Below are 23350 nucleotides of genomic sequence, written 5' to 3' on the forward strand. Positions count from 1 at the left end.
CAAAGGTAATAACAAAATGTTTTTTAAGTACATCAGAAGCAGGAAGCCTGCTAAACAACCAGTGGGGCCCCTTGACGATCAAAATACAAAAGGAGCACTTAAAGACGATAAAGTCATTGCGGAGAAACTAAATGGATTCTTTGCTTCAGTCTTCCCGGCTGAGGATTTTAGGGAGATTCCCAAACCTGAGCCGGCTTTTGTAGGTGACAAATCTGAGGAACTGTCACAGATTGAAGTGTCACTAGAGGAGGTTTTAGAATTAATTGATAAACTCAACATTAACAAGTCACCGGGACCAGATGGCATTCACCCAAGAGTTCTGAAAGAACTCAAATGTGAAGTTGCGGAACTATTAACTAAGATTTGTAACCTGTCCTTTAAATCGGCTTCGGTACCCAATGACTGGAAGTTAGCTAATGTAACGCCAATATTTAAAAAGGACTCTAGGGGTGATCCCGGCAATTAAAGACAGGTAAGTCTAACGTCGGTACTGGGCAAATTAGTCGAAACAATAGTTAAAAATAAAATTGTCAGACACATAGAAAAACATAAACTGTTGAGCAATAGTCAACATGGTTTCTGTAAAGGGAAATCGTGTCTTACTAATCTATTAGAGTTCTTTGAAGGGGACAACAAACATGTGGACAAGGGGGATCCGGTGGACATAGTGTACTTAGATTTCCAGAAAGCCTTTGACAAGGTCCCTCACCAAAGGCTCTTACGTAAATTAAGCTGTTATGGGATAAAAGGGAAGGTCCTTTCATGGATTGAGAACTGATTAAAAGACAGGGAACAAAGGGTAGGAATTAATGTTAAATTCTCAGAATGGAGAGGGGTAACTAGTGGTGTTCCCCAAGGGTCAATCCTAGGACCAATCCTATTCAATTTATTCATAAATGATCTGGAGAAAGGGGTAAACAGTGAGGTGGCAAAGTTTGCAGATGATACTAAACTACTCAAGATAGTTAAGACCAAAGCAGATTGTGAAGAACTTCAAAAAGATCTCACAAAACTAAGTGATTGGGCAACAAAATGGCAACTGAAATTTAATGTAGATAAATGTAAAGTAATGCACATTGGAAAAAATAACCCCAACTATACATACAATATGATGGGGGCTAATTTAGCTATAACAAGTCAGGAAAAAGATCTTGGCGTCATTGTGGATAGTTCTCTGAAGATGTCCACGCAGTGTGCAGAGGCGGTCAAAAAAGCAAACAGGATGTTAGGAATCATTAAAAAGGGGATAGAGAATAAGACTGAGAATATATTATTGCCCTTATATAAATGCATGGTACGCCCACATCTCAAATACTGTGTACAGATGTGGTCTCCTCACCTCAAAAAAGATATTCTAGCACTAGAAAAGATTCAGAAAAGGGCAACTAAAATGATTAGGGGTTTGGAGAGGGTCCCATACAAGGAAAGATTAAAGAGGCTAGGACTCTTCAGCTTGGAAAAGAGAAGACTAAGGGGGGACATGATAGAGGTATATAAAATCATGAGTGATGTTGAGAAAGTGGATAAGGAAAAGTTATTTACTTATTCCCACAATACAAGAACTAGGGGTCACCAAATGAAATTAATAGGCAGCAGGTTTAAAACAAATAAAAGGAAGTTCTTCACGCAGCGCACAGTCAACTTGTGGAACTCTTTACCTGAAGAGGTTGTGAAGGCTAGGACTATAACAATGTTTAAAAGGGAACTGGATAAATTCATGGTGGCTAAGTCCATAAATGGCTATTAGCCAGGATGGGTAAGAATGGTGACCCTAGCCTCTGTTCGTCAGAGGATGGAGATGGATGGCAGGAGAGAGATCACTTGATCATTGCCTGTTAGGTTCACTCCCTCTGGGGCACCTGGCATTGGCCACTGTCGGTAGACAGATACTGGGCTAGATGGACCTTTGGTCTGACCCGGTACGGCCGTTCTTATGTTCTTATGTACCAAATGGGTCAACTGAAGCAAAAACAGGTTCAGTGATGTGCCCAAAGTCACTAACACAGCTGGGGATAAAAGTCAGGACTCCTGATGCCCAGTCCTCTGCTCTAATTAAACAGCATTCTTGAATGCTGAACTTAGAGTAAGTAAGTTTGTAGTTAGACTAACTGCTTGCTGGATCTGTTACTGCAGCATGCTGCTCCTTTGTGAGTTCTCAAATAGGAAAGAACATGCTGCAATATTTTTTTCTGATCTGCTCTTTGACTTCATGGAATTTGCAGAGAATAAAAATTAAAACATGTATATGTGACATCTGAAAGCAAAACAACAGTAATCCCTGCCTTTCCCTTATGTCATGAGTTTATTGTTTAATTTTTCAGGCAATGTAAAATCTGTATGTGGCACATCGAAAGCAGAGAGAGGTGTTTCATTAGTGTCTGCTTTCTGATGTACTGATCTTGATCATTTGAGGGTAATGGGAAATTCAGGGCATTTACAGATGGATTTGGATGTGGAAGAAGTGAGCAAAAATAGATATAATATAAAATACACAAGAGGATTATAAATCCCTATGCCTTTTACTAGCAGACTTAACTGGGGATGTGCAAAAGTCATGCCAATCTTCACTTTGCTTGAAGCCATACAAGAGAACAACTAGCGTTAAACCTTTAACGTATACAGCTTTCTACTCTTGTGGATGGGTTAAGTCATACTAGCTTTTTTTATTTTTATTTTTAAATAAGAGATGATCTTTGGTTATGGATGTTGATTTTACAGGTCAGTGTACACATGTAACAAGATTACTGTACCCTAGCACCCCAAAGGTCTGAGGGTTCATGTTCTAGAATCATAGAAATGTAGGCAGGAAGTGCAAGAAACCATCAACTCCAGCCTCCTGTGCTGAGGCAGGACCAAATAAACCTAGACCTGTCTTGACTAGTGTTTGTCCAATCTGTTTTTAAAAACCTCCAATGATGGGGATTTGACAACCTCCTTTCGAAGCCTACCCCAGAACTTACCCACCCTTAGAATTAGAAAGTTTTTCCTAATATCTAACCTAAATCTCCCTTGCTGCAGAGTAAGCCCATTACTGCTTGTCTTGCCTTAAGTGTTAGTAAAGAACAAATGATCACCACCCTTTTTAGAACAACCCTTAGCAGTATTCTTTTCTCAAGACCAAACATGCCCAGTTTTTTAACCATTCCACATAGGTCATGTTTTCTAAACCTTTTATCATACTCTCTCTAATTTATACACATCTTTCCTAAGGTGAGGTGGCCAGAACTGGACACAGTACTCTAGCCGAGACCTCCCCAGTGCTGAGTTGAGTGGGACAATTACCTCCCTGGTCTTACATATGACCCTCCTGTTAACTCAGAACACTAGTAGCCTTTTTTTGCAGCTATTGACTCATATTCAGTTTGTGATCCACTATAACCTCCAGATCCCCTTCAGTACTAGCCAATTATTCTCCATTTTGTAGTTGTGCATTTGATTTTCCTTCTTAACTGAAGTACTTTGCACTTGTCTTTACTGAATTTTTTTCATGTTGAATTCAGACCAGTTCTGCAAATCATCAAGGTTGTTGTAAATTCTAATCCTAACCTCCAAAGTCCTTGGTGCCATCTTCACCTTTTATAATCATACTCTCCACTCTATTATCCAAGTCATTAATGAAAATATTGAATAGTACTGGACCTAGGACTGAGCCCTGCAGGACCCCACTAGATACAGCTTCACAGGTTGATAGCCAAACATTGATAACTAGTCTCTGAATACAGTCTTTTAACCAGTTGTGAACCCACCTTATAGTAATTTCATCTAGACTACATTTCCTTAGTTTGATACAGTCAAGTGAGACTGTATCAAAAGCCTTCCTTAAATCAAGATATATCATGTCTACTGCTTCCCTCCTATCCACTAGGCCAGTAAGCCTGTCAAAGGCTGGTTTGGGACAATTTGCATGGATTTATCAAGCCATGCTGGCTATTCCTTATAATTCTGTTATCCTCTATGTGCTTACAAACTGATTGTTTTAATAATTTGGTTCAGTATCTTTCCAGGTATTGAAGTTAGGCTGACTAGTCTATAATTCCCCATGTCCTCTTTGTTCTCCTTTTTAAATATTTGTCCTTCTCCAGTCGTCTGGGACCATACCTGTCCTTCCTGAGTTCTCAAAGATAATTGCTGACAGTTTTGCAGTTGCTTCAGGTAGTTCCTTAGGTATCTTAGGATGGATTTCATCAGGCCCCGCTTACTTGAATACATCTAACTTATCTAACTATTATTTAACCCTATTTTGGCTTCCATTCCATTCCCCCTTGTTAGTAATATTATTTGTGTTGACTATGTGGTCACAATTAAACCTTTTACTGAAGACTGAAGCAAAATAGGCATTAAGCACCTCAGCCTTCCTGATGTCATCAGTTATTAGCTCTCCTTTCCTGTTAAATAGAGAACCTACAATTTCCTTTGTCTTTCTCTTTCTCCTATTGTATTTAAAGAATCTATTATTGTCTTTTATGTTCCTTGGTAGATGTAACTCATTCTGAGACTTAGCCTTTCTGATTTTGTCCCTACATGCTTGTATTATTCTTTTGTACTCCTCCTTAGTAATTCATCCGTTTCCACTTTTTTAGGATTCCTTTTTGATTTTCAGGTAATTAAGGTGCTCCTGATGGACTATACTGGTCTCTTATTATTGTTCCTATCTTTCCTTTGCATCTGAGTAGTTTTCAAGTGTGCCTTTAATGTTGTCTCCTTGAGAAACTGCCAGCTCTCCTGAACTCCTTAGTCCTTTCATTTTCTTTCCCTGGGACTTTACCTACCAGTTCTCTGAGTTTGTTAAAGTCTGCTTTTTTGAAGTCCATTGTCCTTATTCTGTAGCTGTCACACCTTCCTTTCTTTATATCATTTCATGATGACTTTCATCCAAATTGCCTTCTACTATCTGATTTGTTACCTATTGGTCCCAGTTGGTCAGAATCAAGTCTAAAATGGCTGTCCCTCTGGTTACTGCTGCCACTTTCAAAAAAAAAAGTTGTCCCCAATAGATTCTAAGAACTTACTGAAACTTTTGTGTTTTGCCGTTTTACTTTTCCAACAGATGCCTTGGTAGTTAAAGTTCCCCAATGCTACCAGGCCTCATGTTTTTTGTTTATGTCAGAAAAGATGCATGGACATATCCACAGACATGCTCAAACATTGTAATGTCTTCTCAAGTGGCCAAAGACTTTGACTGTTTTCCTTTCCCTCTTTTGAAGGTAGAAACTTTCTCCTGGATAGTCAATGAGCTCTTAATCTTCTTCAGATTAAGAGTCAGACCCAAATCATAGTTGTATTTCAACAATATGCTGTTAATTTAAGGAAGGATTTTATTTTATTTATTTCCCTATGTGTAGCCTGCACAAAGCCTGGCTGTGAACCCTAATTAACATGATCAGAGACAGGTAGCAAATAGTCCTTTTAGAAAATCCTCTTTCTTCTTTTCCAGGGTTGCACTTTGGAGCTCACATCTGTCTTATTTCTCCAACCCCCTATATGATAGCCCCTCCTCCCCCTGAAAGTAGCTGGGACTTTCATAATGAAGTTATCTGATATTTACAAATTCTTTTTCACTTCTCCAGTGTCCAGCACCATTATATCCCCGACATAGATTTGTCCTGCTGTACTTTTGGGCTGTGCTAGATGCTTGCATGCTCCCAGGTAGAAGAGAGCTTGCAGATGCCTTGCAGTGCTGCAGTCCCACATGTGGGGATCACACATAATGTTTTACACTCTGATGGAAGCCATGTAAAACTGGGTTAAATTTAGCCACCCCTCTAGAACTAGTAAAAACTAACGAATTATTTTGATTGAATGGGAGCCTCGTTGGCAGTGTTTACTGTGTGCTAGTATTCTATATAGCCTTCTAATTTTTATGGCAAGAAAAACAGGACAAAGAATTTAAGATCTCTGTTCTGTAGTTGCTTTAGTGCAGTGACCCAGGGCAGCTATGTGGTACTCCTCACTCAGGGCCAATAGCATTATTATAATCTCACCTTAAATGTTGTGCAAATAGGTCAAAAAGCATCGCATGCATGAACTGAAGATACAAAAGGTGTTAGAGGATATTTGACAAATATGAATTCTTACAATAAATCATACTCTTCTGAAATATAATAAAAGTGTAACAGCTTTTGGAAGAGAAAAGGACTTAGGAGAAAGTCAGAAGAGTTTGAAGACTGAGCAGCTGATCAAATTTAGCACAAATCATCTTCATCAAAAGAAGGCCTTCCTAATTTTGTGATGGATTTCAAGTCAATATGTTCAGTTTATCTTCTGCAATAAGTGCAGATCCAGGGATTTTCAGGCTTGAAACAGATGATTAATATTGGTATGCTGGAGTTGGTGTTTACAGCACAGAAATAAATATTTCAAAAATAAGTTCAAGATACTGCTTTAAAAATTCCTGGATGTAAGCTTGAATAGTTTTAGTTTATCACAGCTCTATTGTGGAACAATACAATCCAAACTTTAAAGTGATTAAATGTGCTGTCAGAAATTATTCATAATACTGTGTGACTAGATCAGACACTTTTAAACAAATGTTGCTGTTATGCCATTTGACCTTGTGCGAGTAGTCCCATGGAAACTGTACCAGGGTGGCTTGCCCAGGGGCTGGAGAGTTTGGGGCTAAACCAGCTCTGATTACAGGATGAGCCTCACCTGGATTGAATCAGCTGCTCCCAGGATAAAGAGAGTAGGCAGTTGCTGGGAAGTTCAGGAAATTGTCTTTAGGGTGGTAGAGAATCAGCAGGGGGAAAAGAACAGGAAAGCAGAAGACATTTCTCCAGGTAGGGAGTCCTAGGAGAGACCCTGCCCAAGAAGCAGTGGAGAGATGCTGTTAGGGAGGACTCTGGGGTGAGGGTTGCATGAATTTGTATTTTGTTTTGAAAGCCTTTGTGTTGGACTACTGGAAAAGAGAGAGAGAACTAGGGTTGGGGCCTGCATAGCCTCTGTGTACCTGGGATCCTAGTTAGTCAGTCCTCTCCTGGGGGATGTTAGAATTATTTTGTGAATTCTTAAGGGGCCCCTGAAGAAATGGGATGGCCAGAGGGGTAGTGTTCACTAGAGTGATCTCTGCCCATGATGGGGTGCTCAATAGGTAATCAGTGGCCAGACATAAGGAAAGGTTTGCAAGTTTGTGACCTTTGTACTTGTTCTGCTTGGCTTCTTGTGCTTTGTTTTGTTTTTGCTAGCACTATAATACCAGTGACTAGTGCCATGGTCTGCTGATCACTAGTGTAATATTAAATAATATGTCCCTGTTGGGTGGGTAGGTAACATTATCTCTACTTTACATTGGAGAAACTGCTGCATAGAAGGCTGTGACTGCTTTTAGCATCAAGGGGAGTCAGTGCTAAAACTTGGTATTAGAACTTGGGGCTTTCTGGCAGCTTCCTTGTCTTGTGCTCTGATCACTAGATATTGTCTTGACTAAATATGTAGGCAAACAAGGCTTTTGGCTGTTACAAAACTGGGAAAAACATGGAGAGGGAGAACTTTGATTTTTTTTTCCATTTTATCGTAGTTTTCCACAGAAGTATCAATTGCCATTGATGTATTGTCCAAACATCACTTTTGTCCAAATAACTTGTACAGATACAAACTTTCAGGGTTCAAACCCTGAATAACCAGCTTGTCAGCAATAGTGTTACTTTCATTCCTCCACACAGAGGCTTGGCATTGCCTACATGTCTTAACACACTGTTCTCTCTTCTCCCCTCTCCCCTCACCCCCGAGACACTTTGCTGCTTGTCCTCTGGCCTTGTTAGTAAGTGGTCCAAGGAAAATCTGTAGAGAATTTATGGGCCAGCTGCAGAGAACAAAACACAGATCACCGGAAGCATTTCCGGTTTGTCCTCCTATGTTTCCTTATTTTCTCTTCACTATGAATTGATTGTGAGATGCTGAACACTTCTTCTGTGGTGCTCAGTGCCCTCAATTCCCATTGACATCAGTGCGCTCTGCTCTCCCCCTTTATTTCTTCTGCTCTTTATCTCAACTTGTTTTCCCTTCACCTTCTCTCTCCTCCTTCTCTTTTCTCTCCTCCCCCGTTAGTTACCCCACCTCCATAAGACCTGAATGTGCCATCTGTTTTTAAAACACATATTTTATTCAATTTCTGTTCTGGACCCCAGATGTGGTGGTACTATGAAATTATGGATTGTGCTTATGCCATTAAAACAGTGGGAAGGTGTGGAAAACATTTCTATAGCTCATTTCATATAAAACAAAGTGAATTGCTGCATCTGACCTTTACATAGTTTTTGTGAAACTTGATTTATCCATGTTTTCACATCTTGTGGTGTTCCATTTACTGTAATGGTCTTATCTGAGAATTATGTCCAGACATGGTGGAATAGAGAAATCACACATTTGGTGTAAACTGGAAGTTAGTTCTAATGCTGTGAAATTTTTGAACTTGGTGAAATCTTGTCTGGCAAGGTCTTGTCCGGTAAGCAGCTGTATAGTTCTGAAAATATCCAGTGCATTTGCCAGTCTTGACAGTCCAGGGAATCAGATTTGTTCTAGCCATAGGAGAATGTGTGTGTCAAGGAATATTGAAAAGCAAGAAATGTTAATGAAAGGAACTTGATCAGTTGTAACCCTTTTAAGACGATAGAGCAGTCAGAGTTGCTGAATCCTGGCTGATTTCAAGGCTAGGGCATGTCAAATTAATAATCAAAAGGGGGGAACAAGGGCTTACATACCCATTCGCAAAGCAAATGGATTACAAACTGTATTTTGTAATACATTAGAATTTGCTTAACTATTACAGCCTTGTGGAAACTTGCCAAACGATTATCCTAACTCTCAACAGGTTTTCATACTTTATAACAATGCCCAGGCAAGGGATATAACATATGCACAAGACAGGATTAAGATAAATCGGTGTGCAGTTATCTGCAGTAACACCCAGAGGTCACAAATGAAATTGGAGTCCCATTGTGCTAAACACTGTAGAGACCCACAGTACAAGAAAGTCCCTGTCCTGGAGAGCTTGTAGTTTAAATAGACAAGACAGGCAAAGTGTCAGAGATAAGTATCCCTATCTGCATTTTATAGATAGGAAGATGAGGTACAGAGTGGCTAAGATTCTGCTTTTGCTGCATTGGAAGTCCTCTTTATTCACTGAAGAACATGCTTGAATCTCCTTGAAGTAAATAGGACTTAAGTACCTGGTTACATGGTTTATTGCATAAGCACTTTGATTTGGGGCCTAAGTAAGTTGCCTAAGGTCACACAAGAAATCTGAGGTGGAACCAGGAATTGAGCTCATATCTTCTCAGTTCCAGCCCAGTACTGTAACCACAACACCAGTTGTCTTCTTGATTCTGGAAGATACTGAGCACTCTGGTCCAGAGGTAGATTTACAGTGAAACACAGGGTGCCCTGGCAAGGCCAATGACAGGGGACCCCAGGGCCGGGCAGCTGCGGGGGCAGAAGCTTGGTCCTGCTGGCTCCTGCTTCAGGCTCTGGCCTCACCGGCAGCCAAGCTCCCCCAGCCCCTGCCTCCTCTCCTGAGCCTGCTGCATTCCCACCCCTCCTCCGCCCTCCCTGTACTGCTCCCGCCCCCAAACAGCTGTTTGCGGGAGCTCAGGTGGCTCTGGGGGCCACAACATGCTCAGGGGAGGAGGCGGAGAAGAGGTGGGGGCGAGGCCTTAGGGAAGAGGGTGGAATGGGGGCAGGGCAGAGCAATGGTGCAGCCCCCGCACTCTCCCTACACATACCCGCCCTCCTGATGTGAGCTGCTCAGAGCAGGGGGCTGGGGTGGGGCAGGAGGCTAGGAGCACCCCCATGACTCCAGCACACACCTTCTGTCCTGACTCTTGCACCCCCTCACTTGCCCCCTGCCCTCCTTGACTTCTGCACCCCTCTCACATCCCCATCCCTGAGCACTGAAGTGGAGCTACTGCACCCCTCCATGTTCCCACCTGTACCCCTCACATCAAATGGGAGCTGCCCCAGGTAAGTGTTCCCCACCTCAACCCCCTATTCCAGCCCTGAGCCCCCTCCCGCACCCTAACTCCTGGCCAAACCCTGTACCCCAACCCCCAGGCTGCTCCTGCATCATAATTTCCTGGCCAGACCCCACACCCCAATGCTTTTTTTACTTTTTTTTTTTTTTTAAATAAAGTGATCTTATCCAAAGCACTTCACAATAGCTAGCTAACGGTACAAACAATATTTGGAAAGATCACTAAGTGGTCTGCCAAGACCCTCAGCGATTTTTTTTTTTCAAGTGGTCTGTGGAAAAATAAGTTAGACTACAAAAACAATCAAGGTACCTCACTTTATTTTCATTTACTTCCTATTAATTATAGGAGGAGGAATGAAAAATGGGGGCAGAGGGAGATGCGGGAGTGGGTTTTTTTTCTTCTTGGCTGGGTCCCAAGGAGAGGCCCCAAAAACAAAGTTGAGCACAGGGCCCCACTAACTCTAAATCCTCCACTGCTCTGGTCCCAATCCAGCAAAGCACTTATGAAAGTACCTAACTCTAACCTGAGTAGTTCTATTTGCTTTGCTAGGACTGTGCACATGATTAAAGTTAAAGGAAAGTGAAGTGCTTTCCTAGATTCAAGCTCAGCTTCTTATAGGACTGAACTCCAGGAGATCTTATAACCTGATTCAGTGACAATTAAACCAACTCTAGATATGTGCTATTTATTTTAATTATTCCCTCTCTGAATCCTTCACCTCCTTCATAACATGAACATACCATTTTCTTTAGTTTTTTCCCCTTCTTTTGAGCCTGAAACAATTTAATTTTGTACAAGATTGCAAACAGAGTGAAGATCCCCTGTTGCCTCTCAATATTTTTGACATACAATCAACCTGATTCAAAGTCATAATAAAAAGCCGAAAAACACCACATAACTGATGAGAAATTCCATAGGGAGAGAACTTTTTGTTGTTCATATTGCAATTCCTTCTCTATACAGGCTTATTGAACAATCTGGGAGAACAGGAACTAAGCTTATGGACTGATTGTACTGCCTCACTTGTACTTAATATGAAGCAAAAGAAAAAATAACACAAATCTACCAATAATTGATCTTAGTGTTCTTTTTCTGAAACAAAGGTATTCAAATAGAGGCTTGTAGCAAACCTTCATAAATGATGCATAGTCATGCTAGAAAATAGGTGCTGTTGTACCTGATTCCTCTTACATTTTACTATTCCATTACCCAACCTCCTATGTCACAGAGTGACAATACCATTTTTCTTTTGTGAACGTCCTTCATTGTGTGTATGTATTATTGAAGAAGGCATCTAAAGATTGGATGATAAATACTGTATGCAATTAATTTTTCAAAAGGCATTTGTTATTAGCATAAACTAGTTGGATTAAATGTCAATAACCACTGAGTGACTCTGCAACATTGAGAAACATATGTTCCCGCTGTGCTGCAAGGTTGGAAACTGGACCAAGGATGAGGCAGCTCTACAAATTAGGGAGGAGAAGAACTGGGTCAGAGTTAGGCTCTCTGCTAGTTTGGATGGAGCTTCTGAGCCTCCCTACTTTATTCATCTCCTACCCCACATCTTCACAAAGTGGTTGAGGGTCTCCTTGGGCCAGGAAGGGGGGTGGGGAGAAAAAGAGAGAGATACAGTAGTTTCCCAAGTGGCAGAGGAATATTAGCCAGCTGAATGGATTTTTGTGCCAGCTTTTGGCACTCTTACTAAATAAGTATCAGATCAAAAGATTGATGGACTTTAGATTAACAATTCCCTATTCAGAGGCTGGTCCAGTGAAGAAGCCAAAAGGGGGCCTGTGACAGAGAACGTGTAATTAGATGTGTAAATATATATCTATTAAACACTGATCTAGTAATCTGTAGCCAGTTGTACACACACCCATTTCTTCCCTCATTTGCCCAAAAAATCAGAGTCCAGAATCTGATGAGTGGCCTTAATCACATTACAGAGCCGCCTGTAGTTTGCGTTGACATAAATATTCAAAAGGGATGAATTGGGCCTTGCATTTCTTTTCTAAAATTGTGCTTCAGAGTGTAAGAGCAACCTTGAGACTGCTTAAACTTACACAAGGGGCTAGGAATGCCCCTGGGTGGCATCAGATTACAATGAGTATAATGGGAGTTTAAAGCCATTTGCGTCCCACGTGCAGGGCTATTGTTTGAGGCTAGCTCTACATTGGTGGGTGGGGTGGCGAGTCGACCTAAGATACGCCAACTTCAGCTATGCAAAAAGTGTAGCTGAAGTCGGTGTATCTTAGGTTGATTTACCTGGCCATGAGGACAGCGGCGAGTCAACCGCTGCTGCTCCCCCGTCGACTCCGCTTCCACCTCTTGTACACGGTGGAGTTCCGGAGTCAATGGCAAAGTGATCGGGGATCGATTTTATTGCGTCTACACTAGATGCGATAAATCGATCCCCACCTGCCAGATCGGCAGGTAGTGTAGACATACCCTGAGAGTCATCACATCCCTTATGTATAAATGAGGAAAGTGCTGTTCTTTGTTTGCTGCTAGGTAATGCTGCTATTTGTATTTCCGAAGTATTGCCAGCCTGAGCCTCTGTAAATCTGTGGTAGAAATTAATAGTTCTAAAATTAAATAAATAAAACCCTGCAACCTGGGGTACGTTCAACTAAGGATTAAGGGAGGGGCGCAGGTAGGCAATGAAGTTTGTTTGAATCCAAAGAATATTTGCTACTCCCTACTCTTCCTATTACCAATGGAAAGCTGTGTGTTACAAGTTTGAAACCTGTATCAAATACTCAGAGGGGAAAGAGAGGGGGAGAGAAAAGAGTCTTAATTTTTAACAAAGTGCAAATGCATTCATCTGCTTCCTGGCATGTTTGTTTCTTTGGCAATGGTGACTGTGTCTCACAACTACTCCTTGATATTACCTTTATAGCTACTCTTTCATGTTCTCCCTCTTCAGTGGCTAATGCAAAAATATTTGAACCTTCTGGGCTAAATAACTGCTAAGGAGTTGAGTGGACACCATCAATGCTCAAGCATTGTGGAGAGAGGTGATGTGCCCATGGAAGGCATAATGCATCCTGGGGAGAGCATGCTGGGCAGTGGCATTTGCTACATCCACCTCTTCCACAGTGCAGCCCTGCCAGTGTACAGGGAATGCATGAGGGGAAGAGTCCACTGAAAGCCCTACTGACTGCTTCAGAGGCAGCCATTGTGCACTCCCAACCACAGCGTCTGTTTCAACACATCTTAACCGAGATCATAGTGGCTCACGGGATAAATGCCTGGTTGTTCAGTGGCCCAGTCTGAGCCTGTTTAGAAAACAGATTGCTGGGACGATGCAACGTCTAACCCACTAAATGACAGCAACACTTTCTGTACAAGGTAATTCAGTGTTGCAACTGATGCTCTAGCCTGTGCATATGTCAATTTAGTTTGGAAACAGCTGTGCATGGCAGCTGCTAGCGAGAAGCATGCTAGCTTCTCTGCTGGTTTTGTTCTCTGACTCCTAGAAACTGTTTTTTGTTTTAATATAAAATTAAACATTTTGTTTCAGACAAATCAAATATGACTTGTTCATCATTAGTTAAATAAAAGAATCTTAGAACATAAGAATGGCCGTACCGGGTCAGACCAAAGGTCCATCTAGCCCAGTATCTGTCTACCGACAGTGGCCAATGCCAGGTGCCCCAGAGGGAGTGAACCTAACAGGCAATGATCAAGTGATCTCTCTCCTGCCATCCATCTCCATCCTCTGACGAACAGAGGCTAGGGACACCATTCTTACCCATCCTGGCTAATAGCCATTTATGGACTTAGCCACCATGAATTTATCCAGTTCCCTTTTAAACATTGTTATAGTCCTAGCCTTCACAATCTCCTCAGGTAAGGAGTTCCACAAGTTGACTGTGCACTGTGTGAAGAAGAACTTCCTTTTATTTGTTTTAAACCTGCTGCCTATTAATTTCATTTGGTGACCCCTAGTTCTTGTATTATGGGAATAAGTAAATAACTTTTCCTTATCCACTTTCTCAACATCACTCATGATTTTATATACCTCTATCATATCCCCCCCTTAGTCTCCTCTTTTCCAAGCTGAAGAGTCCTAGCCTCTTTAATCTTTCCTCGTATGGGACCCTCTCCAAACCCCTAATCATTTTAGTTGCCCTTTTCTGAATCTTTTCTAGTGCTAGAATATCTTTTTTGAGATGAGAAGACCACATCTGTACACAGTATTCGAGGTGTGGGCGTACCATGGATTTATATAAGGGCAATAATATATTCTCAGTCTTATTCTCTATCCCCTTTTTAATGATTCCTAACATCCTGTTTGCTTTTTTGACCGCCTCCGCACACTGCGTGGACATCTTCAGAGAACTATCCACGATGACTCCAAGATCTTTTTCCTGACTCGTTGTAGCTAAATTAGCCCCCATCATATTGTATGTATAGTTGGGGTTATTTTTTCCAATGTGCATTACTTTACATTTATCTACATTAAATTTCATTTGCCATTTTGTTGCCCAATCACTTAGTTTTGTGAGATCTTTTTGAAGTTCTTCACAATCTGCTTTGGTCTTAACTATCTTGAGTAGTTTAGTATCATCTGCAAACTTTGCCACCTCACTGTTTACCCCTTTCTCCAGATCATTTATGAATAAATTGAATAGGATTGGTCCTAGGACTGACCCTTGGGGAACACCACTAGTTACCGCTCTTCATTCTGAGAATTTACCATTAATTCCTACCCTTTGTTCCCTGTCTTTTAACCAGTTCTCAATCCATGAAAGGACCTTTCCTTTTATCCCATGACAGCTTAATTTACGTAAGAGCCTTTGGTGAGGGACCTTGTCAAAGGCTTTCTGGAAATCTAAGTACACTATGTTCACTGGATTCCCCCTTGTCCACATGTTTGTTGACCCCTTCAAAGAACTCTAATGGATTAGTAAGACACGATTTCCCTTTACAGAAACCATGTTGACTATTGCTCAACAGTTTGTTTTCCTATGTGTCTGACAATTTTATTTTTAACTATTGTTTCGACTAATTTGCCCGGTACCAACGTTAGACTTACCGGTCTGTAATTGCCGGGATCACCTCTAGAGCCCTTTTTAAATATTGGCGTTACATTAGCTAACTTCCAGTCATTGGGTACTGAAGCCGATTTAAAGGACAGGTTACAAATCTTAGTTAATAGTTCTGCAACTTCACATTTGAGTTCTTTCAGAACTCTTGGGTGAATGCCATCTGGTCCCGGTGACTTGTTAATGTTGAGTTTATCAATTAATTCTAAAACCTCCTCTAGTGACACTTCAATCTGTGACAGTTCCTCAGATTTGTCACCTACAAAAGCCAGCTCAGGTTTGGGAATCTCCCTAACATCCTCAGCCGTGAAGACTGAAGCAAAGAATCCCTTTAGTTTCTCCGCAATGACTTTATTGTCTTTAAGCACTCCTTTTGTATTTCGATCGTCAAGGGGCCCCACTGGTTGTTTAGCAGGCTTCCTGCTTCTGATGTACTTAAAAAACATTTTGTTATTACCTTTGGAGTTTTTGGCAAGCTGTTCTTCAAACTCCTCTTTGGCTTTTCTTATTACACTCTTGCACTTAAGTTGGCAGTGTTTGTGCTCCTTTCTATTTCCCTCACTAGGATTTGACTTCCACTTTTTAAAGGAAGTCTTTTTATCTCTCACTGCTTCTTTTACATGGTTGTTAAGCCACGGTGGCTCTTTTTTAGTTCTTTTACTGTGTTTCTTAATTTGGGGTATACATTGAAGTTGGGCCTCTATTATGGTGTCTTTAAAAAGGGCCCACGCAATTTGCAGGGATTTCACTTTAGTCACTGTACCTTTTAAATTTTGTTTAACTAACCCCCTCATTTTTGAATAGTTCCCCCTTTTGAAATTAAATGCCACAGTGTTGGGCTGTTGAGGTGTTCTTCCCACCACAGGGATGTTGAATGCTATTGTATTATGGTCACTATTTCCAAGCGGTCCTGCTATAGTTACCTTTTGGACCAGCTCCTGTGCTCCACTCAGGATTAAATCTAGAGTTGCCTCTCCCCTTGTGGGTTCCCGTACCAGCTGCTCCATGAAGCAGTCATTTAAAGTATCGAGAAATTTTATCTCTGCATTTATCTCAGTCTTTTAGTCTGATTAGCTTTTAGTCCCATATGCTGGACACGCTTGCAATCTTTGCAATGTGAGGTCAACAGTAAAGTGAAATCCCAGTCTATAGCACAAGAAAAATATTACCTGCTATCACAGTTACTTTGTATTTTGTTTCAGTTTTCTTCAATTAAGAGCAATTAGTTTTACTAGGACAGAAATGAAAGTGACACTTACTAATTAAATATTAATTGGTTTTGAAGTTAAAAGTGCCTTCTTTGATCAAAAGCAGCCATCAGTGTTTTGCCAATTTGTCATGTTTACTTTTGGATGAAGTGGGTTTTTTTTGTTTTTTTTTAATTCTATTTTATTGATTGACGTCACAAACATAATCCACAAGACAGATTAAAGATTAAAACAATTGTTATGCTGCATTTCCTCCATTTAAAAAAAAAACATTTTACCAACTACATACCCGTCAAATTGTACTCCACTGTGAAAACAAACAAAACCCAATGGGCTTTGTTGCAAGGATAGGTTCCTGGGTTAGTGTTTTTGTTGTGTTGTGTGTGGTTGCTGGTGAATATTTGCTTCAGATTTGGGGGCTGTCCGTAAGCAAGGACTGGCCTGTCTCCCAAGATCTGGGAGAGTGATGGATCGTCCTTCAGGATAGGTTGTAGATCCTTGATGATGCACTGGAGAGGTTTTAGTTGGGGGCTGAAGGTGATGGCTAGTGGTGTTCTGTTACTTTCAGCCCCCAAACCTGAAGCAAATACTCACCAGAAACCACACACCAAAAACACTAACCCAGGAACCTATCCTTGCAACAAAGCCCATTGCCAACTCTGTCCACATATCTATTCAGGGGATATTATCATAGGACCTAATCACATCAGCCACACTATCAGAGGCTCATTCACCTGCACATCTACCAATGTGATATATGCCATCATGTGCCAGCAATGCCCCTCTGCCATATACATTGGCCAAACCGGACAGTCTCTACATAGAAGAATAAATGGACACAAATCAGAAGTCAAGAATTATAACATTGAAAAACCAGTTGGAGAACACTTCAATCTCCCTGGCCACTCGATTACAGATCTAATAGTCTCAATATTACAACAAAAAAACCCTTCAAAAATAGACTCCCAATTCAGCAGTCTCTCGTTGAATTAGCTTGCAAATTGGACACCATTGAATTAGGCTTGAATAAAGACTGGGAGTGGATGGGTCATTACACAAAGTAAAACTATTTCCCCATGCTTATTTCCCCCCCCCACACACACACACAGTTCCTCACATCTTCTTGTCAATTGCTGGAAATGGGCTATTTTCATTACCACTACAAACAGTTCTTTTTCTCTCCTGCTGATAATAGCTCATCTTAACTGATCACTGTCCTTATAGTGTGTATGGTAACACCCATTGTTTCATGGTGTGTGTGTGTGTTTTTATATATATAATATAAAAATATTCCTACTGTATTTTCCACTGCATGCATCCGATGAAGTGGGCTGTAGCCCACGAAAGCTTATGCTCACATAAATTTGTTAGTCTCTAAGGTGCCACAAGTATTTTTTGCGGATACAGACTAACACGGCTGCTACTCAGAAAATGAGTTAGAAATCATCAATAAATGTTAAGAAAATGGTGAGGCAATGTCATGTACTGGCATCACTTGATTTTCTGGCTACAAAGTCTGAAACATGTCTGTCCTGAGCAATGCTTTGGGGCTGACAAGGAAGTAGAAGGGAAGCTGGTGGGAAGCTGAGCTTTCAATGATTTCAAGTGGGTACAGTACAGAAGGTAAAAAAAACTTGAGAGAATATTTGTCTCTGGAACCTGGCATTTTGAAACCCAGGATATTCCATGGTATTCTTAAACTACAACCTTCCTATTCTCAGGCTAACCAGCTAGGAACTCAGATGGTATAAAGTGGCATAGGAGCTGTCCATAAATTGCATAATTTTTGGTGATTTTTAAAACCGCCCACTTCTAACATTTTTATAACACTGAAACAAATGTAAAATTAACAATCCACCCACCTCTGAAGGTGGTCCATATTATATGGACAGCCCCATAGTTCTGACTTCTATTTCGGAATGCAACCTGGTGGCTAGCAACGTCATATAATTAGAGGGAGGCTGTAGACTCCCCATAGGGTTGATTCTTGCCTTCCATTAGGAATCAGACTCTTCTTTTTTTTGGCCTTGCACTTCCACTTCAAATGTTGTATGTGTGGTCTGAGATACTTTGGTAACCATGTATTTATGATGTCTGTTTTTCCTGAGTCATAGGTGTTAAGCACACCTAAAATATACTTCTGATGCTTTTTACCATGTCTTCTCAGAGAAGGCTTGTGTTAGAAACTTCAGTTTAGATTTATATGGGTCTGTTTTGATTTGTATTTTTGCACGACCTTGTGCGTGGGACCTATTCTGATTTTTGAGGAGCTTTTTTGAGACATTATTAACTGGTGAATTAGGAAGAGCAGAATGATCTATTGGGTTTTTAAAGAGCCCCCAAGGACTAGCAGAGACCTAATCTTTTATTGCATATGTTCAAATGTTTGTTTAATGCTTAACTCTAAATTCTTTGTTTTCTAATGGTGGCTTTTTGATTAACTACAAAATTCTGATAGGATTCCACCCCCCTATTCTTGAAGAATACATGAGGCACTTCTTAAATTCCAATCTATTGTTTGGAGTAATGTTGCAGTGGTGGCTACTAGATAGAGATGGAGAAGACCTAGTAAACTAACTTCTGTATCCTTGAGGGGGCCACTTAGGGATCTGGGGCAAAAATTGGTCCTGCTAGTGAAGGCAGGGGGCTGGACTTGATGACCTTTCGAGGTCCCTTCCAGTTCTAGGAGATTGGTATATCTCCAATTATTACCTTATTACCTAATTACAACTGGTGAAGCAAGAATATGGAAACAGGAATGGTCTGAGAGAGCTAAAGTATTTTTTCTGTTTGTTTTTGTTTTCAATGATCAGAATCTAATTCATGTGTTCAGTGCTAAGATTTTTCAGATCAAGGATCTATACTGTCAAGCACACACAACGTACAGGATTTCAGTTGCTGTGAGTGCCGATAGGGCAATCATCATCTTACTACAAACACTCTTATTGAAGATCAGTTTAGATGAAATGTTTCTCTGCTTTTTATGGTAGTCCACATACTGGAATAAACAGTTTATGGCTGCTGGAGTCTGGAATTAGTTACATCCCAGAAAGTTGCTGGACTGGCAACCCAACTTCCACACCTTCGAACACCTTTTTACAAAAACTGAACTACTTTGTTTTATTGAATAGACGTAACATCCACTTATTATTCTAAAGTTTCATATGTTTTGGAAATTTGCCCGCATTACAGCCATCATTGGCTAGCTTTTGGTGTAGCTGTGGCAGTATATTCCCCTACCAGAATAGGGATGGGCAGCAGCATAAAACTCTGAGATAGTGTAGGCAGGCAAAGCAGCTACTAGCATCAGAGAAGCTTACCCTTGCTTGAAAGAAGAGTAGGCTGCACCTCTGCTTGTAGTGGCAGCTACACCAGTGATTGGTCACTGATGGCTGCGATCCAGGGCAAAACCAAATCTAAATCTTTATTTGAGCCCATGGAAAATGCAAGAGTTCAGAACAGTTTGTGTACAGCTGAGATAGTCATGTTGCGAGGAAAAAGGGAAAAACCTGAAAAATAACAATTAACCCCTGGTCTTTGGCTTATTTGATCTACAGCATCTTGAGAAATGCATTATTTAGAGTTTTGGTCTGATTTCTTTTTTCCCCTAGCACTGTGCCAGTCCCAGAGCCCCATGCAAAATGAATGAGACAAATTAACTTGACATGTCAATACTAAGGAAGTGGTTTCCTTAGGCCTTGTCTACACTACAAGACTATTTCGAATCAACTTAGTTCGAATTTGTGGATTCGACCTTATGAAGTCGAATTTGTGTATCCATACTAAATACACTAATTCGAATTTCTGAGTCCACATTCACAGGGCCAGCGTCGACTTTGGAAGCGGTGCACTGTGGGAAGCTATCCCACAGTTCCCACAGTCCCCGCTGCCCATTGGAATGCTGGGTAGAGCCCCCAATGCCTGCTGGGGGGAGAAATGTGTCGAGGGTGGTTTTGGGTAAGTGTAGTCATTGAACCGTCAATCACAACCTCCCTCCCTCCCTCCTTGAAAGCGCCTGCGGGCAATCTGTTCGTGCACTTTTCTGGTCAGTGACAGCGCAGATGCCACAGCACTGCAAGCATGGAGCCCGCTGCGATCATCGCCGTTTTCTCCTCCTTGCACTTTATCATCCACCTCTTCCACAGTCAGCTGCTGAGAAATTGGGCTACTTTTCAATGGTGCTGCAAGCACTGGGGGACCATAGGGGACGTTTTACAAACATCAACGTCGGGTGGCCGGGCAAGGTTCATGATGCGTGTGTTTTCAGGAACTGTGGGCTGCTCAGACGCCTGCAGGAAGGTAGTTTCTTCCCGGACCACGAAATAACTGTTGTGGATGTGCAGATGCCTATAGTCATCCTCGGGGACCCAGCCTGCCCGCTAATGCACTTGCTCATGAAGCCCTATACAGGTGCCTGGGACAGCGACAAGGAACTCTTCAAATACCAGTGAGCAGCGTGACCTGTGACTGTTCAGTTTCTTTACAGAGAAGCTGAACCTGCCCCTGTTTCTTTACCCAGTTACTGTTGACTCTCCGGTTACATACCCCGTTCACCCCGTTACCCCCACTTCCAGCACACGTGTAAAAATAAAATACATGTCCCATTATTACTTAACAAAGGTTTCTTTATTCATGACTTTTCATGAAAGAGTTGAAACTGGGACGCAGGCTGTGCTGGGTAGGGTGCGCGGTGATGTAAAGACCGCCTTTAAACTCAAGGAATGACAGGCTCCTGCTCCTAGAGCGGTCCGCAGTGCCGGAATGCTTCTTTCAACGGAGCCTGCCATCCCTCTTTATGGAATTCTGTGTGTGGGCGGATATGTGACCTTGTGGTGGAGGAGGACGGATACAGATTCCTCAGCTGCGTGACTCAGCGGTCCAGGACAAGGACCGCTGTATAAGATCTGTAACCGCCCTCCCCCGCTGCAAAGTCACATCTCCCCCGCCCACACAGATCCTGGAAACCATCTCCAAAAACCGACCAGGGTGCCTACTGACTGCACCGTGTGTGTGACCCGCTGCTGATCCTGCCCCCGTGTCTGTACCCTGGGAAAGGTGACTGTCCTATGCAATTAACCACCCTCTTCCCCACGCCCCCCATTCAAACACAGTCTTCTTTGAAAAAACATAACGGAAACAGTAATTAACAGCAAAGCATTTTTATTAATTAAGTAGACAGTTAGGGGATGGGACTGGGATTGGGACTACTGTGAGTCTGGAAGTGAAGGACTTCGGCAAATGTAGGGTATGAGAGCTTTTGGGTACTTGAGCACTGTGCTGTGGTGCAGTGACAGTATTCACGTCCCCGGCCGCCCCTCCTCCCGATTATTTTCAGTGAGGGGGGTATGGGACTTTGTGGCAGGGGAGTGCGGTTGCAGATACACTGCAGGGTGTCTCTGTCCTCCTGCGGTCCTGCAGAACATCCACAAGGCGCCTGAGCATGTCCGTTTGCTCCCTCACTAGTCCAAGCAGCGTTTCAGTCGCCTGCTTGTCTTCCTCACGCCACCTGTCCTCCCGTTCGCTGTGTGAGCGCTGGCACAGAGAGACGGTCTCCCTCCACTGGCTCTGCTGGTCTGCCTCTGCTAGGTAGCAGCCCATACGTTCCTTGAACATCTTGTCCCTTGTCTTTTTCTTTCGCCGCCTAATCTTTGCCAGCCTCTGCGAGGGGGATGCTGTGGCAGGTCTGGAGACAGTGGAAGCTGTGAGATGGGAAACAGGGAGTGAATTCCTTGCAAAGATACATTTTTGCGAACAATTAACTGAGTCTAGGCTGTCTCTGTGAATTCTGGATTGAGACCCCTGTGCCTGCTGGGGCACAAATCATTTTCGCGGTGGATTCTGGGTAAATGTCGCCAGTCATTCCTTCCTCCGGGAAAGCAACGGCAGACAATCATTTCAAGCCCGTTTTCCCAGAATTGCCCTGGCATACGCCATAGTGTGGCAACCATGGACACTGTTTTGCCTTTTGTGTATGTCACCGTATGTGTACTAGATGCCGCTGACAGAGGCGGGCCAGCAGCGCTACACAGCAGCATGCTTTTGCTTTTGCATGACAGCAGAGATGGTTACCAGCCATATTGTACCATCTACCATACCATAAACTGGTAATAAGATGGTAATAAGATGGGCATGGTTACCTGTCCTTTTGCACTGCACCATTTGCTGCTGTCATAAGTGCCCCTGGCCGAGCAGCCAGGGACGCAAAAGCAAAAATTGGGAATGACTCCCTGAGTCAATCCCTCCTTTTTGGTATCTAAAAATAGAATCAGTCCTGCCTAGATTATGGGCAAGTGTACTAGAGAACCACTGTATCATAGAACCAGAGAGCACAGCTGCTCTGTGTCCAATCCTGCATAAATTATGAGCTGTATGCTATTCACAGGGGGTGCTCCTGCAACAACACCACCTGTTCATTCCGTTCTTACCCCAGTCTTCCTGGGCTACCATACCATTGTCCCCCCACTTGTTTGATGAAGTAATAAAGAATGCAGGAATAAGACACAGTGACTTGTTTGTGAGAAATGAGTGGAAGGAAGCCTCCAGCTGCAATGATAGTCCAGGCAGGACATTAAGGAGTGTGGATGAAGGAGCCCATCATCCCTCTGCTAGTCCAGGGGCAATTGAATCTTTTATTTACAATGAAGGGTGGGGGCTGATGGAGCTCAGCCCCCTGTTTGCAATGATGAGGACGGTTACCAGCCATATTGCACCATCTGCCATCAAAAATTAGGGACAGGCGCCCTTGATCGACCTTACTGATGCTAGTCGGCATGGTTACCAGCCCTTTTGCACTGCCCCATGTGCCAATAGGCTGATGATGAGGACGGATACCCATCTTTTTGTACCATCAGCCATCCATAGTGTGGGGGGAGCAAGGATGTTGGTGTTGAGTGCTGCACCATCGCGTCTATCTGCAGCATTCAGTAAAGATAAGGTGACATGTAAAAGAGTCAACAGAGGATTGTTTTCACTTCTGGTGGTGGGTGGGGTGTGTGCGCAAATTGCCGAACTATGCTCTGACCCACCGCAGACACTGTGTTTGACCCTAGAAGCATTTGGACCTCATCCAAGAATGCAAATACTTTTCGGAGACAGCAGGAACTGTGGGATACCTTGCGTCCTC

The 23350-nt window shown here is 42.3% G+C and overlaps 1 protein-coding gene across 2 annotated transcripts in view; it reads left to right on the forward strand.

The window, feature by feature from the left end:
• Positions 1-6712: 6712 nt before the first annotated feature.
• Positions 6713-23350, forward strand: part of INSC (INSC spindle orientation adaptor protein) — a 170366-nt gene continuing 153728 nt past the window's right edge. Inside the window, exon 1 of one of the 2 annotated variants that reach the window (XM_039533206.1) lies at positions 6713-6776. The gene's annotated coding sequence lies outside the window, so the exon portion shown is untranslated. Of the gene's footprint in view, positions 6844-23350 lie in introns of both variants that reach the window. The other variant, XM_039533207.1, reaches the window with a different exon arrangement.

The sequence above is a fragment of the Mauremys reevesii genome, linkage group 4, assembly GCF_016161935.1.
Source record: "Mauremys reevesii isolate NIE-2019 linkage group 4, ASM1616193v1, whole genome shotgun sequence".
NCBI lineage: Eukaryota > Metazoa > Chordata > Testudines > Geoemydidae > Mauremys > Mauremys reevesii.